Here is a 12,630-nt window from a genome sequence, read left to right on the forward strand (position 1 = left end):
TGTGAAAGGGAAACAGCTGAGGAAGAGAAAGGATGGGTATAGTAGAGAGGGCTGCAAGTCTATTTTCTTGCTGGTACTGAAAACATTAATACTGTTAAGGCTTATTCCATACACATTTTTTAAAAGAGTCGGAAATTTGCTGTCCACACATCACGACTCAACTAAAACTATGCAGAAGCCTTTAAGTTTCCAATAGTATCATCATCATTTTATCCACAGAAATCCAACTTTATCTGTCTTTCAGCATCTCAGATCTTCTCCACAAAAAGCCAGACTCAGGCTAATAAAATGTAATAGTTTAAAGCAGCACTTTCTTGAGACCATGTAATGTATAGAAAATGAAATTCTTATAAAACGAGAACATAAATATCCATCAGTCCTTTTATTTACCCTTCTGACATCTTGGAAGCAAACAATCCAGCCAGACTTATAAATCTGAAGTACATTTACTGAGGAAAGCATCCAGAAACATTATGAACTGACATAAGCAGCTCTCTAGACACAGCAGCAAGGAACCTTTAGCCCTGTCTGAAGGTGTTAACAATGCAGGACTAATGTGACACGGCACTAAATGCATGGCCAAACACAGAGGCTTTGTTACACTCAGAAGGTTGCATTTTTGCCATCTTTTTCCAAACATGCACCTAAGGGAAAATACTATCAAGCCCTTTCAAAGAAGGACTTTCAAAGAAGAAAAGGAAAGAAGAAACTGTTTTGTCCCGCATATTTTAAGGACAATTGCTAACAAAGAGTGAAAGCTTCAGAGGTTATTGATTTTTCTCGTATGGTGGATTTTGTTCTGCTTAACTTAAGGGGAAAACATGAACTGGTCAGATAACCAAATTCCTACATACTCGAATCTCCTAACTTTCAAGATTTATTTTATATAGCTATATATTTCATAAATAGGGTTTTACCAAAGGTTTTAGTCAGTCTCACTAATTCTCAACCTTTAAACAGATGAACTGGATCAAAATGATTGTATCATATTCCTGTAATTTATGGTATCAACTTTACTCCACCACTGCACCACTAAAGGAAGACTGTGGTCCTGATTTAAGGCTGTAAATTCCGATCAAATGGGAAAGTGTTAAATTCAGAAGAGCTTTTGGTCCATTAACTTCCATGCTGATTTGACACGCTCTGCAGTGCTTGGGCAACAGACTCTGCCATACAACGTATTCCTAAGCAAACAGTGCTTTGTGTCATAAACCATCTGGGGTGTCAGTTCCAAGGGCCACTCATCTAAGCTCCTCTGAGACACTCGGAAATGCTGAGGTGCAGAACAGAAACTTTTCCTCATGACAAAATATTTTTTGCAAGGGTAAGGGGGAGATGCTGCCATCAGAGAAACAACAGAAGACACAAAATTTTGGCTAAGGGTGTTGTTTTCATTATTCCACTGAAGAAAACCACTGGACAAACAAGCTTTCTAAAACACTGGGATTTTTCTAAGGTGCCAATGAAAGTGATACCCTTCATAATCTGGACAGTGCTCCCTTTCATATCAGAGCCTATAGTTGCAAAGCTAAGTGCCAAGCAGATGGTTGAAATCTGTTTTGTATAAAAAGTGTGTGCGCACACGCATTTTTTTTAGATAGAGTTCTTTGTATTTATATTCAGGCCTAGGTTCTAGCCATCAAAACACTGGCACTGAAGCAATCATTAGCTGCACTTTAGACAACTGGCAACTAAGGTATTCACAGTTCTCCACAAAATGTTCAGCTAATACCTCCCAGATGTATAACTAAGGCAAAAGATCATCGTCTTAAACTGGTATCAGTACTTTGGATGGCCTTTCAATAGACTGCACATATATGTATAAAGCTATTGTATTTATTTCCTTTTAAAAATAATGCTCTGTTATGCTCTAAGTGTTTATAGCAGCTTTTAAAAACACAGGCTTCTATGTCAAATTCTACCCAAATACAACAGCAGAAACTCCATTCATCTTGTTTTCATCTTTCTAAGAAACACAGAGCAGGAAATTCTGTGGGTAATTTTAAGAGAAAGACTTTGTCTTTCTTATCTGATAACCATTTAGCTTATTTTAAAAGTAAATATAAGACAGGTTCAGCTGCTCTAGAGGAATCGGCTCCAGACAAGATGAACCTGTTCCTGCTACACTGGACAACTCATGCACGTCACCTCAGTTGCAGGTACCTGGGTCAATTTCCAAGTGGGTTGCTTACTACCACAAACAGCAAAACCATAAATGCTTACCAGCATGGGGCTCTGCTGTCTGCCTGGGCTTCTCATGGAATCAGTGAACAGGTGACAATAATTTGCCTGGTGACAAATTAACAGAGGTCACACTTTTGAAAACTGGGGTTATCAAACAAATGTATATTTGGAAGAAGGCATTTTTGTGCAGCTTTAGGCCTTGGTGGCCACAACTGGGAATTAGTACCTTAGGAAACACACAGTTTCAAAATAAAGATTGATTTTCCGTGCTGTGCCAAGTCCACTAAGGTCCAGCTGTTAGCTCTGGCATAATTCAGGTACGCTTTCAACATGGGCATTCAGATCATTCTCATCTGCCAGGCATAGATGTTGTTTAGGAGAAAAAGATAGTTAACCTGTCATCAAAGCACAGCGACACAGAACTCCCGAAACCCCCAGATTTGGTGAAGCCTGCAGAAATCCCTCCTGATGCTTTAGAAACTCGGCCGACATTGCAACCCATGGAAGTTTGCTGCAGATTAAGGAAAGCCTCAGTGATCTCCTCAGGAGTCACTATTTCATGCCATCGTGGGGTACTGGGGTGAAGAACACCAGCCTTTTTCATAGAGTTGAGCAGGATGTTAATTAATTAGGCCTGCGTTTTTAGGACCTGACACTGAACTCCAGTGCTACTGAGTCCAAACACTCAGAATGAATGGGCACTTTTTTAAAGGATGCCTTGACTGGCCCTATCACAAAACACGTCTTTGTGAACACACTGCTGAAAAACTACGACTGAAACACTATGGAACTGGCCTGATCATAATCCATCATCTTGAAAGTAATGTCGCTCTTAAAAAGCTTATCAAAGAGAATAACTTAACAGCTTAGTCATGATATTCAAAGGCAACAGAGATCAAATCCACCCAGGACTACCTCAGTACATACCCATTTTCTCAACAGTGTGTAGTAAAGGATGCAACACACAGCCTAGATGCAAAGCTACCTGCACACCTCAGCATTTCAGCTCCAGTCCTACTGAGCATGCCGTTGGAAACAAGAAAAAAAACCCCATTAAAACAGAGTAGAAGAACTTTTAATGTGAATAAGAAAATAATTACTCCCTTTTAATAACCCTGTGATATTTCCTTCATTTTGGATCTCAGTTTAAAAAGCAGATGTCAAACATCTGGGTAAGAATCACAGTGTATTTTGTGTTCTGCAGCAGGTTTTTTGCTTTTAGGCTGGTTGGTTGCTCTGCTCACTGTGGCTGCCTACATCGCCGCTTGTAGTGCAGTCTCTTCCTCACATCTATACTCTCCGTCTGAAGAATTTTTTTCCTGGACTCACCTGATGCCTAGAGCTCAGGTTATAAAACCTATGACAGGTCTGGTACATATGGCTGAAGATGTGAACTGTTCTCCAGGGCCAAAGTTTACCTGCTCATATCACACAGTTTTCCAAATTACTGCTTAAACACAGCAGGCTCTGCTGCTGGACTCCAGTTATCCAGACTTGCCTCCAGGCAAGGAGTTGGTTTAGAAGTGCACTCAGATAACTGGAGGGTCTACAGACAGTATTCCCTCCCAGCCCTCAATGATACAACTGTGGCTGCAAACATTTCTTTAATTTATTTTATTAATTATACTCCACAGTCCCTATTTTACATACTTAAGCAATTTGAATACTATAGTTCATCTTGCTAGAATGAGACCTTTAGAAATTATAATTGGACAGAGAGAAGTCTATAATTTGCAGTTCTTAGGATCTCAAGAAGGAAAAGGAGGGTGTCTCGAGGTTAAAAGACAGGACTACTAGCTAGTGTCTCTACTTTTTAAACCCACACACGGAGAAGATTTTGTGACAGCATTCCTCAGTTTACTCATCTATAGGTTGGGGCTAATTTTGCTTCTCAGTCTAAAAAGCACATAAATCTTCATGATTTGTATATCAGTGCTTACCAAATGCTCTGAATTCCTAATCAAAAGGCTTTATAGGAAGCATGAATCTATTATTAATAATATCAGTACTTCTAACAGTAAAGCAACCTTTACATACATGCATCTGGAAAAAAAAAAAAAACAAACCCAGAGAGAGAATACCCATACACATATATTGCTCAATTTATAAATTGTTAAGCATGGCTTTAGGACTGAAATCTCATTCATGAACCATGCTAGGGATCTCTTACCTACTCCCCGTTTCTGAATTTTCCCCATACAAAGACACATTTATATTACTCTAAGCTCCAAGCACAAAGGCTGCTCTGTGGAATGGAAAGAAACCTCCTTTTTTGTGTTTGTACAGTGACAAGCATAATGGGGTCCTGATTCAGGATGCTTGCACTCTACAAAAACACACTAAATCAGTGACACTAATACACATGAAGATTATCTATAAAAGAGATGCATGGCATACTTGAGAGTGGCACAGCATTTTCCCTATACTTTGCCTGGTATTTCATGCAAATGCCTAATGGGCATTCCCAAGGCACACAATTCATTTCAGAAGCAAGAACTTTAAGCAAGAACAGAGAAAGTGAGCAGAACTTACAAAACATAAGCAAAGGAGGAGAGTCTTCCACTGAGAAATTCTGCCAAATTCTAATCTCAGTTGTTAAAACCAGAATCAGCTCAATGTTCATGGGGTTTTGACAAAGATGAGAACCAGTAGCCTCCTTTAAAACACACCATAAATTTCTACTTCAGTGTCCAAAACCCAGAAGCAAAAAACAAATCAAAGCCTGAACCTGAAGAGAGAAATGTATTTTCCATGTCCCTGTTATATTCAAATTCAAAAGCCTAGATATTTTTAACAGACATGGAAAAAAAGAACTATTTGGCTTTACTCAGCAACTGCAGAAGGAAACAGTATCAAAAGAATAATGTTGCATGTTCTGTTTTTACTTGATTTCATTTAGCCTTTCAGTTCTATTTCAGTTATGTTTCATTTAGCCTATTTTTTTTAAAATAATCATCATGTTTTGGTGATTCACATTTCACACCAGCCCAGGAACAAGTCATGTAAATACAACACAGCAAAATGACCCAGTTTGTTAATAGACATGCAAAACGGGTAAGAACATCCTTCCCTCCGCCCTTACCAACCATCACCTTCCCACACATCTCATGTCTATCCAAAAAAGCCTCTGCCCTGCTGAGGCCATGGTATTGAAATCTAGGGATAAAACCCTATGAACAGAAACCTGACTAATTCCTGGGAGAAAATGTTTCCAGTCTTGTTTTACAAAGTGAATGTAATGAGGACGCTCAGGGAATTTATCTGGAAACAGAAGACTTCTCTGCAGTCTAACGCAGTCCTCAGAACTACAGCTCCCTCCCAGCACAAAGCTCTGCTGAAGTGCTTTAGTCCCAGCCCAGGCAGGCCACTCCTAAAGGTGAGAGGACACCATATGCTTCTTGCCCTTCATTAAGCATTCTCTCTCTGAAATCAAGGAATACTTCCAAATTTATAAAAATGAAGCACAGAGATGCACTCTGGTCTCTCAGATTGTGGTGAATTTTAGCTTCATCACACTCTGCTGAAGTGCAATCTCTCCATGCACCCCAGCAGAGAGAAATTTCAAACCATAGAGGGCAGACACAAACAGGTCTGTGAGGATGGGTGCACACACTCCAGAGATTTTGGGAGGCTCGCTGTTTTAAATGGCAAAAATTTGGGGGCAAAATATTTTCACATAACTTATGGTTTAAAAAAAAAAAGGAATAAGAGCCTTAAAAATTGTTTCGAATCATTAATATTTTCTTTAGTTTTGGTCTTCTGTAGTCTATTGAGCTGTCAATGGCAGGTAAGTCCAGCTCACTCTCATGTACATAAACTGTGGCCATGCCCAACCTCTGAGATCAATCAGTGAAACTTGGGTCAGTTTTGTCATTCCCGCATTCTAAAAACAATTAAGCCCAGCACCAAAGAAACCATGGGGATGACAAACTATGGGTTTATCTATACATGAACTACGTTCCTAGGGCTTTTTTCTCTAGAGCTACAAAGGTCCATGAAGAACACTAGATGTAGACAATGCTCTTAACTACAAAAATAGCACATTACTCTCCCACAGGTTCCCCAACACTAAAAAGAATTTTGAGTATTCACACAAGAAAATTAAACATCAATTAAGTCTGCTTATATTTTTGCCCCCAAATGTAACAGAGTTCTGTTATGACAGAATCAAATGAGTAGTAATAAGACTGTAATACAATTACAAAGAAAGTTTGCACTAAGGCAACATTTTATAGTATGTTTAGGTCAAATAGCACTGAGACATCCACATCCTAGAAAACAAAACAAAACTGAAAAAACTTAAGACAGTCTCTATGAACTTGAGAAAACACAAAACCAGAACTGCATGGCAAAACAAAATAAAATTATTACAGATCTCAGTAAGCATATGACAAAATGAATTTCAATACTCGGTCTTTTAAAAAACTCGAAGTGTGAAAAGGAAATCCAAAATACTAAACATAAAATTTAAAAATAGTGGAATATAAATACAATTTGAGAATTGAAAAATGTTACCTGAATAATCTCACAGTACTTTTAAGGGAAACAAGGTCAATTCCATTTCAAACTTCCAAAGTGAGCCGCATGCTTTTCCTCATTTTCACTTCACCTCTGAGTTCCACAAGTCAAAAATAAGATCATCATGTTGGAATTACTTTTTTTTCTTTAAACGAGGTGACAAAAGGACAAGCTGAAGAGAAGTGCCAAGCCAGATCAAAACCAGGATGCTGGAAAATGTTTGCCAATTTCTTTCAAAACAAACAGCTCCCCCAATACCATGGGAAGCATCTGAACTTCATACTAACATCTGATAATTCCAGCAAACGGAATTCAACATTTCCTTCTTAGTCTGTTTAAAACAATTATATAAATAAATTTCGCACCTATCCTAGAAAAAAAAAAGACAGGCAGCTTCTCTGAATTACTACTGCACACCTCACAATTTCCATTCACTTCTCACATTCTTTTTCGAGTCCCATGGCCCCTGCGAGCAGCGTTCGCTCACGAAAACTCTTCCAGAACCCTGCCTAAATTTGCTGTCTCCCAACAACTACTGCTCACAGAGCTTCATGCTGTCACAAGGACATGTGGGCTCAGGAACAAGTTTTGGAGGCTCCTGGCTTCCCAGCTGGCAGAGCAGGGCTCGGCGTGGAGGTGACAAGCAGCGTCTCTCAAGCGGAGGCTACGGCGCGTTGGACACCCCGCAGCACCCCTGGTGCCCAACCCGGGCAAGGCCACTTGGAGCAAGGCAGCCCCTCTGGAGGTGTGGGAGAGCTGGGACCACACCATCACCCTCGGGAAAGGGCGTGGGTGAAAACTCAGTGGTTGGTGTTTTGACAAGGGGGCAGCGGGAGGAGATGGGAACGGGACAAACGCTGCCATCAGATCTCTGTGACTGCTTGCCCTCACCCGCTGGCCAGAGCCACCCAAAGCTCCAGAGAAAAACAGCCTGTTTCAAAAGTTCCAGAAGTTCTGGTTTAGGTAATTCAGCACAGTAACGAGGATTTGCTTACTTTGCAGCCTTGTGGGTTTTAACATACTCACACACGACATGAATTTATATTTTGTAGGAAGTAGACTTTAAACATTTTCCACATTTGATAAAAATCCATAGAAACTTTAAGAGGGAAACACTCTTTGCTTTTAAGGATGCTACTTGTTAAACAACAAACTCCTCGCCATCATCAGAGAGGCACTACAGCTATTGATTAATTGCTGTGAGCACTTCTTTTCTCTTGACTACAGTAGAAGAATTCAGAGGCACTGAATATTTTCAGTGTGTACAGGTAAAACACGACAACATTTTTTCCCTTCCATTTATGAGTTAATTATGCTATACACAGGCCTGAGCAAGAAATTAATAAAATAAATAAAATGGAAAGTCAAGAGGATGTCAGACTGACTTTTGAAACAGTTGTGAAGGCACAGGTATCTCACACGAACATGAACTTACCCCATATTTCAAGTCTAATATGAAAAGCATGCAAAGAAACTGTAACTGTAACTTTAACTGTACATAGGGAGGAGACACTTTTTCCTGTATAAATATTGTTTAAAGTGTATTTTATACACCTACAGATATATCACATTGCACAGACACATATTCCTATCCTATCAGGGAGCTTCATGTTTAAGTAACTCAACCAGATACTCTGTGCCTCCTAAATGATAAAGCCATAAATGCTCATTAAAGCTCCCTGAGAAGCAGTAAATATTTTGCAAACTAGTTATATATTTAAGATCTCTGGACAGAAAGAGAAAGAAAAACAATTCCTCGCCTATGTAAAGGTACCAATCAAACACACTATGCACATAAACACAGCAAGATGCTTGGTGGGAGACTGTGTATGTGTTTGTGTGTGTTTTAATTAACTCCTTGAATGCATATGATGAGCCAGCCACCCAGAATTAGTAATGCCAAACTCCCAATTTGATTCAGATGCAATGAATACAACAGTCAAATTGTGCAGGCTGGTGTGTCACTCATCAGCTCTCTCATTTGGGCTTCTGCCTTCCAAGGCTAGTTCACAATTTCAGCAACTGGTAAATTATTGAGATGTTCATTAAAATCTGTAATCTGTAACAGTCAACTTCCTCCTAGCCAAGCATAAGCACAACAAATTAGATTAGTGCATGCAGGACATTAATGAATAGTCTGCAAATGCATTAATTCCTTTAGACTTATCTCAGAGAAATAAAACCGTAAATTTTTTGTCACTGCAAAAAACTGGCATCTGCAACTTCACAGTGGCATTCTATTTATCCTTCAAATCCCAGACCCCTAGAACCACAAACTTAAGCAATGAAGTCTTTTTCCCAAAATGCCTCAATGAAGTTAAAAGCTGTTCAGCCCGATAGTAAAGCAACCCTTTAAATGAAAGAATCTACTTCTACAGGTAGATTTTAGAGAGTGGAACATCATTCTGAGCAAGCTGAGTAATAGAAAGGTATTATTCTTTCTCCAAAATTCTCAGCAAATGCAGCAGAATAATGCTTTTAGGGTAACTTTAGCTAAGAAAAGCACTTAGGAATACGCAAAGTTTCCTTTTAAGAAAATGACTTCTCCATTTGACAGTGTTGGTACAACCCCAAAATAAATTCAGTGGGAGTCTGAAATGACTCGTGCAGTGCAGCAGTAAAGCAGCTAAGTATATTTCTTTCCTCCCAGCAGAGGCTTGCTTTACATCCTTGAGCATTCTCTTTCTAAAAGCTAGAAAGAGAAGCTCTGTTCACTAGAACAGAGAACATTCCGAGAGCACGCCAGCGGTGACTGCAAATGTTGAACTTGTTCTACTGTCCCCATCCCCACTACTCCCATCCAAGCCTTTTGTCTTTCCCAGCTCTGCCCTTTTCCCTACAGAGGCACTAACCCACCCATCCTTCTTCTACAAGCACTGCATGCCACTTTACCTTCAACTGGCACATTAAAAATAAAAAATGAAAAAAAAGTAAAGGAAATAACGAAAAAGAGAAAGGATGTCACTCTGTCTGGATGCCTAGAATAGCCTCTCTCTCAGTCTACAGAGAAATGTAAATATGCAGTAATTAATTTGGGTTTAAGAACATTCCATACACTAGGGATATTGTTAAGCAGTCACTTTATCTATTTTTCATTAATCAGACTTTATTAAGACATTAAAACTTTATGTTGGGCATTTCTGAGTTTTTATCATTCCGTAAATTTCCCAGCTGTCCGCGATGGCTCTGGCTGTATTGTCTCTACCTTATCCTCAGTGAAGTAAACTTTCTTTCTATTGTGGCCAGACTTGTTATACTCAAGTATAATGACCCAACTTTAAAAAGAAAAAAAAAAAAAAAAAGAAAAAAAAAAAAAGAGAGAGAGAGAAAAATCAAACAACAAAAGACTTATTCTTTTCAAGACCTTTAGAGCCAATTCAGGGTGCCACAGGCGCTCACACAGTACATCCCAGAAGTTACCCTTTCCCTGTGTAACGCACAGAGTGGATTCCAGTTATAATATCTCCCTACAGTGTTGCTGCAAACATCATCCCCCTCACCGTACGCATTCTGATGCTCCTCTCAATCAAGCAGCTGAACGACCACAAACAGAAATAAAGGCGTGCAAGGAACTTCTCAGGGATGGATGAAAATCCTCACAATTTTGGCACGGTAATTAATTATACATGTTAATTCACAAAACCTACTGCAATTTACCCGCGATGCTGAATGAATTAATGAGTGTTTATTTGTCTGATACTGAGGATCATTTTCATTCTAAGTGTGTACTGTAAATTCCCCCTGCTAATGGCCACAGACACAGAAGAGAAGTCCCCTGAATTCAGCTCTCTTCAGCTGGGGTGACTGAAAGTTTCTGAAATGTTTGCAGTTCGCAGAGATACACTGAAACATCACAGGAAAGACAACGGGGAAAGGACAACAACCTCCTGAGAGACATACAGATGCTCTGAGACCTGAACTGCAAACAACTTTGCCTGACAAATCTTTATCTCCTTGTCATTTGCTATTGAAGTTTAAAAACGAATAGTGGGAGACGGATAATAGTAACAGAACTGTAGTGGGACACACAGATACGACAAGCTGGACCCCGAGCGGCTGCAGAAATGCGCTCCAAGAGCGGTGTTGACTGAGAATCCAAGGAAAGGACCCGCCATAAACATCTGAAAAACAATGATCTGTGCATCATGCATACACACACACACATCAACTCTGCAGGCATCTGTGGGTCTGAGGATCTCTGTGCAAGAGAAAGTGCGTCCTCGTGGCTGTTTCCTGACAAACACACACATATGACATGGACAGTGTCTGGGGCTGTGTATGTGTGTGTAACTATAGTCAAACACACGCAATGTAAACAAATGGTAATGATTAACAAAGATACTGGTCTGTATCCCCAATTTCAACTGCAGAGGGAAAATAGTTTAAAAATTTTTTTCAAAATAAAATTGCATGTCCTGAGGTTCGTTTTTATTGCTTCCCATTTCTACTGCTTGCTATTATCTACATGGCAAAAGGAGAGCAGCGTATTGATTATTTAACTAGAATGTTTACAAGAGCAAAGCTGGGATCTCTGAAAATGAAACGTATGCCTAGGGGCAAAAAAAAATAAGAAGAGAGTAGAGGAGCTCATTCTAAGGATGATGGTTGCCCCAAATGACTTGTTTATATATAAAATTTATATAAATATCTATATTTATAATGCAGAAAGACTTCAGCTAAAAAAAAAGGTCCCCTAGCAGGAAAATGAAAGGACTTCATTCTGCTTCAGAGAGTTTACAAGCATTGTGTTCATCACAAAGTTCAAAAAATAATCAAAATTGCTTGCTTATAAATTTCTATGTATGAACTTAGTGAATCAGATTAAATACCTCAATCTACCAATCATATGAAAAAGACAAATACATGATCATGATGCCAGATCAAAACTGACATCAGAAACTGTAACAGTTTCCTCAGGTAGTTGAACTAAGTTAATACAGTGCACGTGAACAAAACCAATTACTGTAATGCTAACAAACCAAAGGAAAATGCCAAGTATTCCAAGTCTGGAAAATTAATTGCATTAAAGACGACCTTGGAGTAGAGCAACCAAGCCAATTTCACTTTCTAGTAAGGAAGCGTTGTTCTAGTTTCAGCACAAGGATTGAAAGCGTTAAAATAGTTCTTTTCTGCTTTTCCAAATTTTAATTTTCTCCGATCTTTTAATTCAAGTGTTCTTTCCTGTCCTTCCTTTGCATGCGTGTTCCTCAGCCCACTTAAAATGTTTTTATCTTGCCTTCTTTTCTATGCCTTTACTATCAAATTCAGTAGGTTTGAACGATGAACAGCTTGACTTAGCATATTTTTAACCAGCTGGTCTAGCACCTAGCTTGTATTGCATAGTCAGATACAACCAAATGTTTATACAGGAGGTAGCTTTCACGAAGATGAGAAAAACCTCAGTAACGCGCATCCTGGCATTCTCTCATTTACTGCTTAGAAATGTAAGTTTGGATTGTTTACTGCAGCCGCACAAGGGGCTATTAATAACCTTTAAAAAAGAAGCCGGAGGGGAGGGATGTGAGACCATCAATGGACGTCTGTACAAGCGCCTGAGAAAACGCTTCCAAAACATCTTAGGAGAACCAGATCCTAAGAAATAAGGACTAAACTCTCTCGTAGGTCACAAGCCATTACCAGTGACAGCAAAAAACTTAATTCCAAGCAGGGAAGGCTCCTGTTTCGGGCAGGGGGAGACGGGCACATCTACGTCATACCCGAAGCCCGCTCGTCATACCCAGACCCTGCTCTTGACACTCCGCGACAGAGGCGACGGCCAAAACTTGGGAGGCAAGAGTTTCACTTTCTTTCCTTTCTTTTTCTGTTTGGGTTTTTTTTTTTTTCTTTTTCCTCATCTCTCCTCAGGCAAAAAGATGTTCTCCTGATGGAGGGCTGGGATGTTAACTTGCCTAAAAATAATAGCTCCTG

The 12,630-nt window shown here is 39.5% G+C and overlaps 1 protein-coding gene across 1 annotated transcript in view; it reads right to left on the bottom strand.

Moving 5' to 3' along the window:
• The window catches only part of SOX5 (SRY-box transcription factor 5), a 288,158-nt gene that overhangs the window by 274,739 nt on the left and 789 nt on the right, over positions 1 to 12,630 (bottom strand).

This window comes from Sylvia atricapilla, chromosome 5 (genome assembly GCF_009819655.1).
Source record: "Sylvia atricapilla isolate bSylAtr1 chromosome 5, bSylAtr1.pri, whole genome shotgun sequence".
NCBI classification, from domain to species: Eukaryota; Metazoa; Chordata; class Aves; order Passeriformes; family Sylviidae; genus Sylvia; species Sylvia atricapilla.